The sequence below is a fragment of the Arvicanthis niloticus genome, chromosome 16, assembly GCF_011762505.2.
Source record: "Arvicanthis niloticus isolate mArvNil1 chromosome 16, mArvNil1.pat.X, whole genome shotgun sequence".
In the NCBI taxonomy this organism is placed as follows: Eukaryota; Metazoa; Chordata; class Mammalia; order Rodentia; family Muridae; genus Arvicanthis; species Arvicanthis niloticus.
Genome location: NC_047673.1, coordinates 13,785,282 through 13,792,823, shown reverse-complemented (window position 1 = coordinate 13,792,823; position 7,542 = coordinate 13,785,282). Strand labels below are relative to the sequence as shown.

Below are 7,542 nucleotides of genomic sequence, written 5' to 3'. Positions count from 1 at the left end.
GACTGAAAACAGCAGGATGTTCTGTAACTTTTGCTGTGCATGTAGTGAGAGAAATGGGATAAAACACATACACAGCAGGGTTCGTGTATGACGTGACACACGTTGAGACTGGGTAACAGCCTATGACCCTCTCTACCTTGTGGATGTCATTTCTTGTAGGTCAGTTCTCATTTTTTGAAAGTGAAAGCATTGGAGAATCTCAGACATGTGGAATGCCACGTGGATTGAGGGCACCAAGTGTGAAGAAGCACCTGGAACACATTATTGGGAGATGTGTCCCATCACTCTGGCTTCTTCATAAACACCCACTGTAGCTTCACAGTCACAAACTCTGTCTCTTGAAGTCAATTCACTAGGGAGCATAACAAGGCCATCTTATTTTCTCTATAAAGGCCCAAAGGAGGGTGTTTGCAAGAATACTGTCATGAGGATGATTGATAATACCCCAATCATGCAAAAAACTGACTCTTCAGTCAGCCTGGTCAAGGGTCCAGAATTTCTGAGAAGAGCAGGCTCCAACTTCAAAACACAAAAATCCTTTGTTCTATGAGCTTATTAAATGAGGCAATGCCTAAGTCTTTTCTTTTCCTCACTGAGAGGTAAATGCTCAAGCAGATGGGAAATAGGGGAAAATAGAAAGGCCCCTTTATTATTATCAGTGGTGGGGATGAGGGGTTGTCACTGAACACACAGAGCAATATCATGATGGAAGCCATGAGGACAGAGGAACATCAAAGGGATCCTGAGGGCAACAGCCTCCCCCAGTTCCCATCAATGAGTGCCTTCTCTAAGGGTGGGGCCTGTCTCAGTCCTATAAATGCAGGCTTGTTCCCCAGGACTCTCCACACACTGGGCTCCTGCTCACCAATCCTCCAGGTGACTCTCAGCCATGAAGACACTTGTCCTCCTCTCTGCCCTTGTCCTGCTGGCCTTGCAGGTGCAAGCTGATCCTATCCAAGAGACAAATGAAGAGACTAAAACTGACGAACAACCAGGGGAAGAGGACCAGGATATGTCTGTCTCCTTTGAAGTCCCAGAAGTCTCTGCTCTTAGCCGTAATGGTGAGTGCTGGTGCCCAGTGTGATGGAGGCTTGGAGTCTCCTGAGGGAGGGTTGAAGTTGAGACCTGGAATCCTGTGGAGAGGAATGTGGTGCCCTTGGTAATTCTAGTTTAATTTGTTTTATATTCATAGGGTACCAGTGAGAGTGAAGTAACTCAAATTGAATTTCTTTTCCATAAAGATTTTACTGTAAAAAATACACAAGAGAAGTTCACCAGAATACAGAGCAATCCTGTACTCTGAATAGATGCTTACAGAACACAAGGAGTCATCTTCTTAGGTATTAGTAGAAATTGTTCTTTGTGTAAAGAAACTTTGAATCCATTTAGGAGTATACTCAAGTGTCTACATGGTGACAAACGAACACAGAAATTAAAGACACATCAGAATGGCTCTCAAGTGCATGACCAACACCCCTGAAGTGCAGTATGTATTGAGATGTCCATGCTGAATCTTATCTCCACATAGGATCACATACCATTCCACGATGACAACCTCAAAACTGAATGCCTGATTCTTTTCATGTCTTTTCATCAGGAAACGTGTTTTGCTACTGTAGAGAAAGATTCTGCAGAGGGAGAGAAAGAGTTAATGGGAGGTGCGGCGGGAATCGTGTACTCTGCTGCCACCACTGAACAGGGAGACCACATAGACAAGACAACAATGAGCCCTGAGGCCACTGATGCTGAGTGTTGATGACCACTCCAATTGAGCTGCTTCTTTTCCTCCAATAAATTGCTTGCAATCTGCTGCTTGTGTGTTTGCACTCTTTGATGTTTGCTGCAAGGCTCAGGCAGAACTCTGTATACAATGTTTCAGACCCAATTGGAAACCTCTGAAGATGTAGAAATGATTCAGTTTTTACTTACAGAATACTGCCTCCATATACTAACAATTTAAAATGACTTGAGGTTCAGAAACACAATGTAAAGAGAGCTCAGAATGTTCAAGATCCTGCTACATGCCTTTCCTGACTTGTGACTCTCCCTTAAGTAGAGTTGACTCACTCTAAAAGACATTGCCTATATGGTAAGAAGAACTACCCTTGGGTTTCAGGTTTATACAGTTCTAAATGTTATCTTTTAGAGTGCTACTGTATACAAAGGAAGTGTTGACATTTTGATGAACCAGGCCTGGTTTATATCTCTGGATTCTAAGTCCTGGGTTATTTTTGGCTTAATGAAGACAATTTTTTATCAATATACAAAGGGATAGTCTGGTACATAATGGGTAGGATAAAAAGCAGGGCATCACACACTATGATGTGCACATTATCTGCAGTATCTACACTCATATAGGACAACATATGTTTTCTATACAGAAAACTTCTTCATATACACAAAGTTTGCATCTCTGTTGATGCCAGAGTGCTCGGAAAGGTACACTCAAGTGAGTTATTTATAGCTTTGAGGGGCTTAATGCAGCTTGGAAGATATATCCAAGATCTATAAAGAAATCAGTAGAAATGCTTGCATTCTTAGTTTCCAGTCAGGCTACTGGGTGCTAAGAGTCAGGCTCTAAATCCCCTACATACCTTAAGGGAAAACCATGACTTGGTGAAAGGACAGCAGTGGTGGTGACATTATAGATTGTAGCTTCTAGTAGCACAGAGGGTGTGTGTTTCCAGCAGATATTTTTGTGGGTTTTTAATATGGATGGAACCATGCTGAGAGAATTGAATACCCATATCCCAGTTTGAGGAAGAAAGGATGCTAGAAGCTTCTTACTTAGTAGTTGTTATAGCAACCAAGACAGATACCAGCTCCACTGATTGAGCTAGTAGAGAAAGTCTAACTGTAGCCAGTATAACTCTTTTTGCCTCAAGTGTTATAGAATAGAATAGTGTATAGAATAGTGTTATAGAATAGAATAGAATATAGAATATAGATTAGTGGCTTGCAAACATAATAGGCAGTTACCAAAGTCCCTTAAGATATTTCTGTCTTTAAAGAAGTCACTTGTGGCCTGGGCAATATAAATTTATTAATTAAGATAAGTGTGGGATCATCCTTCTGAAATGGGTTAATCTCATGGCATAGGTTCTCTGTTTCCAGGAACAGTTAGCATAACTCTACTAAGTATCAATCAGCAAACCCATGACACAATCTCATTGATCAACCTCCTTACTAACATTCTCCAAGGCCACTGTAACAGCTCACTGAGCTAAAAACCTCTCTAGTTTTTGTCTCCAGAGAGTTTATTCCAACACTGCTTTCTGTTACAAATTCTTGACTGATGAAGACCCATGTTTGACTCAGTACTGACTCAACAAGCTCATCATGTATTCTTCCTTTCCACTTTTGCAGTTTAGGGTGAAATTGTTTTGTAAAATGCAAAGGTTCATTTTCTTTAGTCTGACCACTTGTACTGGTGAAAATTCTAGGTGCATAACGGTAGTCTCCATGCATGTGTGTGCACATGGTGAAAAGATTGAGTTGGGGAAGTAGCATATCTGTCACCTCAGGTATTTATAATTCTGCATGGTCAAACACTAAAATTTTACTGTACTACCTGTTTTGAAATTCATAACCAATAATTATTAACAACCATGTTATTGTGTAATAATCCACCATAACTCATTGCTCCAACCTAATTGTAATTCTGTAGCAATTGACCAATCTCCTCTTCGAATCTCTTGATCTTACCAGCCTCTTCTAGTAAGTATTCTATTCTCACTTGCCATTACATTGCTTTTTACCTTGGATGTGTGGGAACATGTCATTTACTTTGTGAGTCTGAATATTATACAGTAAGTGTCCTTCAGTACCATCTCAGTTATTTAAAATTCCATCATTATATGGTTGACCAGTATTCCACTACACACACACACACACACACACACACACACACACACACACACACACACACACTTTATGGATGTACACCACATTCTCTTTACAAACTCATCTTCTGAGGGATATCTCTTGGCAATAATATACAGTATACAAAGCTACGATACACAAAGATATCTCTGCAGCATACATAGTTTATTTCTGTTTGAATGTTTGGTGTTATGATCTCTTTACCAAAAACTGAATATAAAGGATTAAGAGATCATAGTTTTCTGTGCTTTACCAACTTACTTTGCCACTCAAAGTTCTACAGATCATTTAAGAACCTTGCAGGTTAGAGGAAAAGATTCTCCAGTCTACAGTGGCCCAGATGTTCACCTTTCCCACGTCATAATACCTGGACCCCTTGGGTGACTGTGACCCTCTCCTAACTCTCTTCAGCTCTCTAGCCAATGACCACATGCCCCCACACTTGTCATCGCCGAGATTCTCCCCCATTTGTGTGTTTATCTAAATCTCCTGGTTTGTAACCTATCCCACTGCCTTCCTGTCCCTTGATGCTGAAGATCCTTGTTCTTTGATAGTTTCCCTCAAAAAAGCTAAGCTTGAGACTCAGCTGCCATCTCTGAGGCTCAGGGTGTACCCAGAACACTTGGACCCAGCTTTCATGGGAGATGCTCTGTGTTAGGAGTGATCTCCCTTGGCATGCATGTTAATTGGATTGTCTTGGATTCAGGTTCAGGAACCACCCTTGCCTCAGCATTTTCACCCAAATCCTTGAGAACCCTAAGAAGGATTTTTGATTAGAAAAACTGGTTGGTTTAAAAAATGAAAGTGTAGCCCTCGCCTTTCTTCCTCTTTCCTTTTCTGATGGCTCTCATATGATGGCAGAGAGAGTGAAGGGCAGATCTAGAAAGGCTTTGTAGTTCCGAGTCCTAAGGGGCAGGTGGTGAGGAGAGAAACACTTGCTTGTTTTCCTCATGTTCTAGCAATCACCAAGTCCATCCAGCCCACCCCACTAAATCCCTCCCCAAGGACAGAGACCTGAACCCCATTTGGGTTTCACACTAACCCTGCAACTCCATTGCAGAAATCTGGATTAAACAATGACTATGTAGTTGTTCATAAACGAATCCCAAATAGTACAGGCCATTATGCCACTTATCTAGGATGGGTTTTCTGGGTCATTGTTGAGAAACAGATGAAAAGATGAAGCCCCACTTCCTCAACACATTGACAACAGAAAGGCTGATTTTCAACCAAATCATCACAAGTCACAGGTTCCTTCACTGTGTATGCACATGAACATGCTTTGCTCTTCTACTGCCATGTAAGATATCATTGCAAGCAGAAATAGATTTCAAATAACACACATATACATGTGTTCTAATTCATATTTATCATTTGGACATTGATCAGTACCATGGGCACAGAGATGAGTGGTTCACTAGGACTTGGAGTGTTTACTGCAGAAAATCTCTCCAGCATGGTTGGCATGTCAGTACTGGTGTCGGGAGGGAGCTTGAGACAGGCTGTGATCTGAGACCAGATGTGCAGAGTACAACCATCCATCCTGGCTCAGGAGGGAGGGATCATCATCAACCTGTCTGAGCAGAGTGGGTTTTGATTACAGATAATTGCAAACTTTATGAACCAAAACATTTTTCCCAGGAGAGCTGCCCATCAATATTTCTGGTCTACCATTATAAGGGACGTCACTGCTTTCTCTGTGGTTCCCCCAACAAGACTCAGAGTTCCTCAAAGAATGAAAGATGGGTTCCAATATGAGTCTCTACTTTAGTCCGTTTTGTGTTGTGTAATAGGACAACACATACCAAGTCATATAATAATCATATTGTACACAGCAGATAGTACCAATTTCCTGCATTTCTGAGGGCTATGAAGTCTCAGATACAAGTGTCAAAGGTTTACTCTGTGGTGATGGCCCATTTCCTGGCTTGTAAATGACATTTTCAGAAAATATCAGAACCTGGTAAAAGGAACAAGATGATTCCCCAAGCCTCTTTTCTAAGAGAACTACCCTGTTCCTGGGACTCTTCTCTTTCACCCCAATCCCCTTGCTGAAGACCCCACTTGTGAATGTCATAACCATTGGGAGTATGATTTCCATGCATTAATATTAGTAAGACTTAAGCATTCTGACCACATTATCATTTAGTAAGGATAATAGCAAATAGTAACACTTCTGTTCTTGGAGACAAATACAACTTGTTAACATGGGTGAGATTTTGCTACTGGACAAGAAATGACCAAGTTCATGCTCAAAAGAAGCTAGGGCAAGCCTGCTTTCTGATAGCAGGTTCAGAGGATCTGAGGTCACCCCAAAGGTTTGTTTTCCCTCTTAGAGAATGTATGCTGGAACACCAGTGCCTCTCCAGTATGGAATGTCCATTCTGACTGGACTCAAGCTGGGTCTAACATTGTCTTTATACCTGGCCAGAACTGGTTTAGGCATAATGCTTCTGTGCACACATCACTTGGTAGACTAGCTAACTCCACTCACTCTGCCATCTGTCCAGCCAGGGGGACATTCAGAAGTCATTGTGTCTCAAGAAACAATGGCATGAGTGTTTTTCCCACATGACTCTAGAGAACAGTTTAGCATTATTTAGTGGCCAGGAAAGGTTTCATGCTGTCTTTTCAGAGAATGATAATATAATATATGTATATGTATAATTTAACCACATGGGAAACTCCATTAGAACCTGCACTGTCTCACAGCAGAATTATTGTACAATCTCAGCATAATGCAATGTCCTTACTCTGATGAATGGCTTAACTAGTTCTAACAGTTGTAACTTAGGTCCAGGGGATGTTTACTGAGAACTAGTTCTCAAATCCTTATTTACATTATCATTGACTAAGTATTTTAGTCATCTCCACAAAGCCTAAACCATGATTTGTAACCCACACATTTTCTGTGTACTCTTTCACACTTTCTCATACCAGTGATCAAGCCTCAGCCACAGAGCTATGCAGAACAGGCTCCTTGGAGTGAGCAGCAATAGGTAAAGGGGTGTTATCTGTCTCTCTTGCTCTGTTCTGCCTGAATACCCCAAGGATCTGCAAGAAATGAAAGTAATTTTCAAAGTATTTATATGTCATTGAGACCTAACTCCCAAAAGGCAAGGCTACTCTAGAGGAGCCCACATCATCAGACACCCTTCCAGGGTCATTCTGTTTGGGCCTCTGGCAGCTAAGAAGGACAGAAACTACTGATTAAGGAGAAATAAAACATTTGCCAAAACACAAATATCTTCCTTGTCTTTCCAGTAGGGATAATAATATAATCTTTAAAATGTCTTTCTTTCTGTAAGAGCTATTTCTTGCTATTGCTTGGTTTTGGCTTCTGAGTTGTGCATGTTTTCTACATATAGTATGTATGTTTCTTTTCAGATGTATACTTTCCTTACCCTTTCTACCATGTTCTAGCTTGCTACCTCACCCCAATGCTTATTCTCTCTCCTGTGCAGAAGCTGTCCATCCCAGTGAAATTCCACAATGCCACTTGCCCACCTACCTTATTCCAAGCACCTTTGGTGTCATGTAAGTCTTCACTGTCTAAACACAGTTCTGTATTTTCTTCCAGTAGGTTTATGCTTTTACAACCTATGTGCAGGTCTTTAATTCATTTCACTTAAGATAAAGTTCCAACTGTGCATGAAATAA

General features: G+C 41.1%; 1 long non-coding RNA gene across 1 annotated transcript; it reads left to right on the top strand.

Annotated features, from left to right (window-relative positions):
- Positions 1 to 806: 806 nt before the first annotated feature.
- Positions 807 to 1,810, top strand: LOC143434593 (uncharacterized). Its single transcript, XR_013104206.1, has 2 exons — positions 807 to 1,061; positions 1,598 to 1,810. It is a non-coding gene; the product is annotated as an uncharacterized LOC143434593 (long non-coding RNA).
- The last annotated feature ends 5,732 nt before the right edge of the window (positions 1,811 to 7,542 follow it).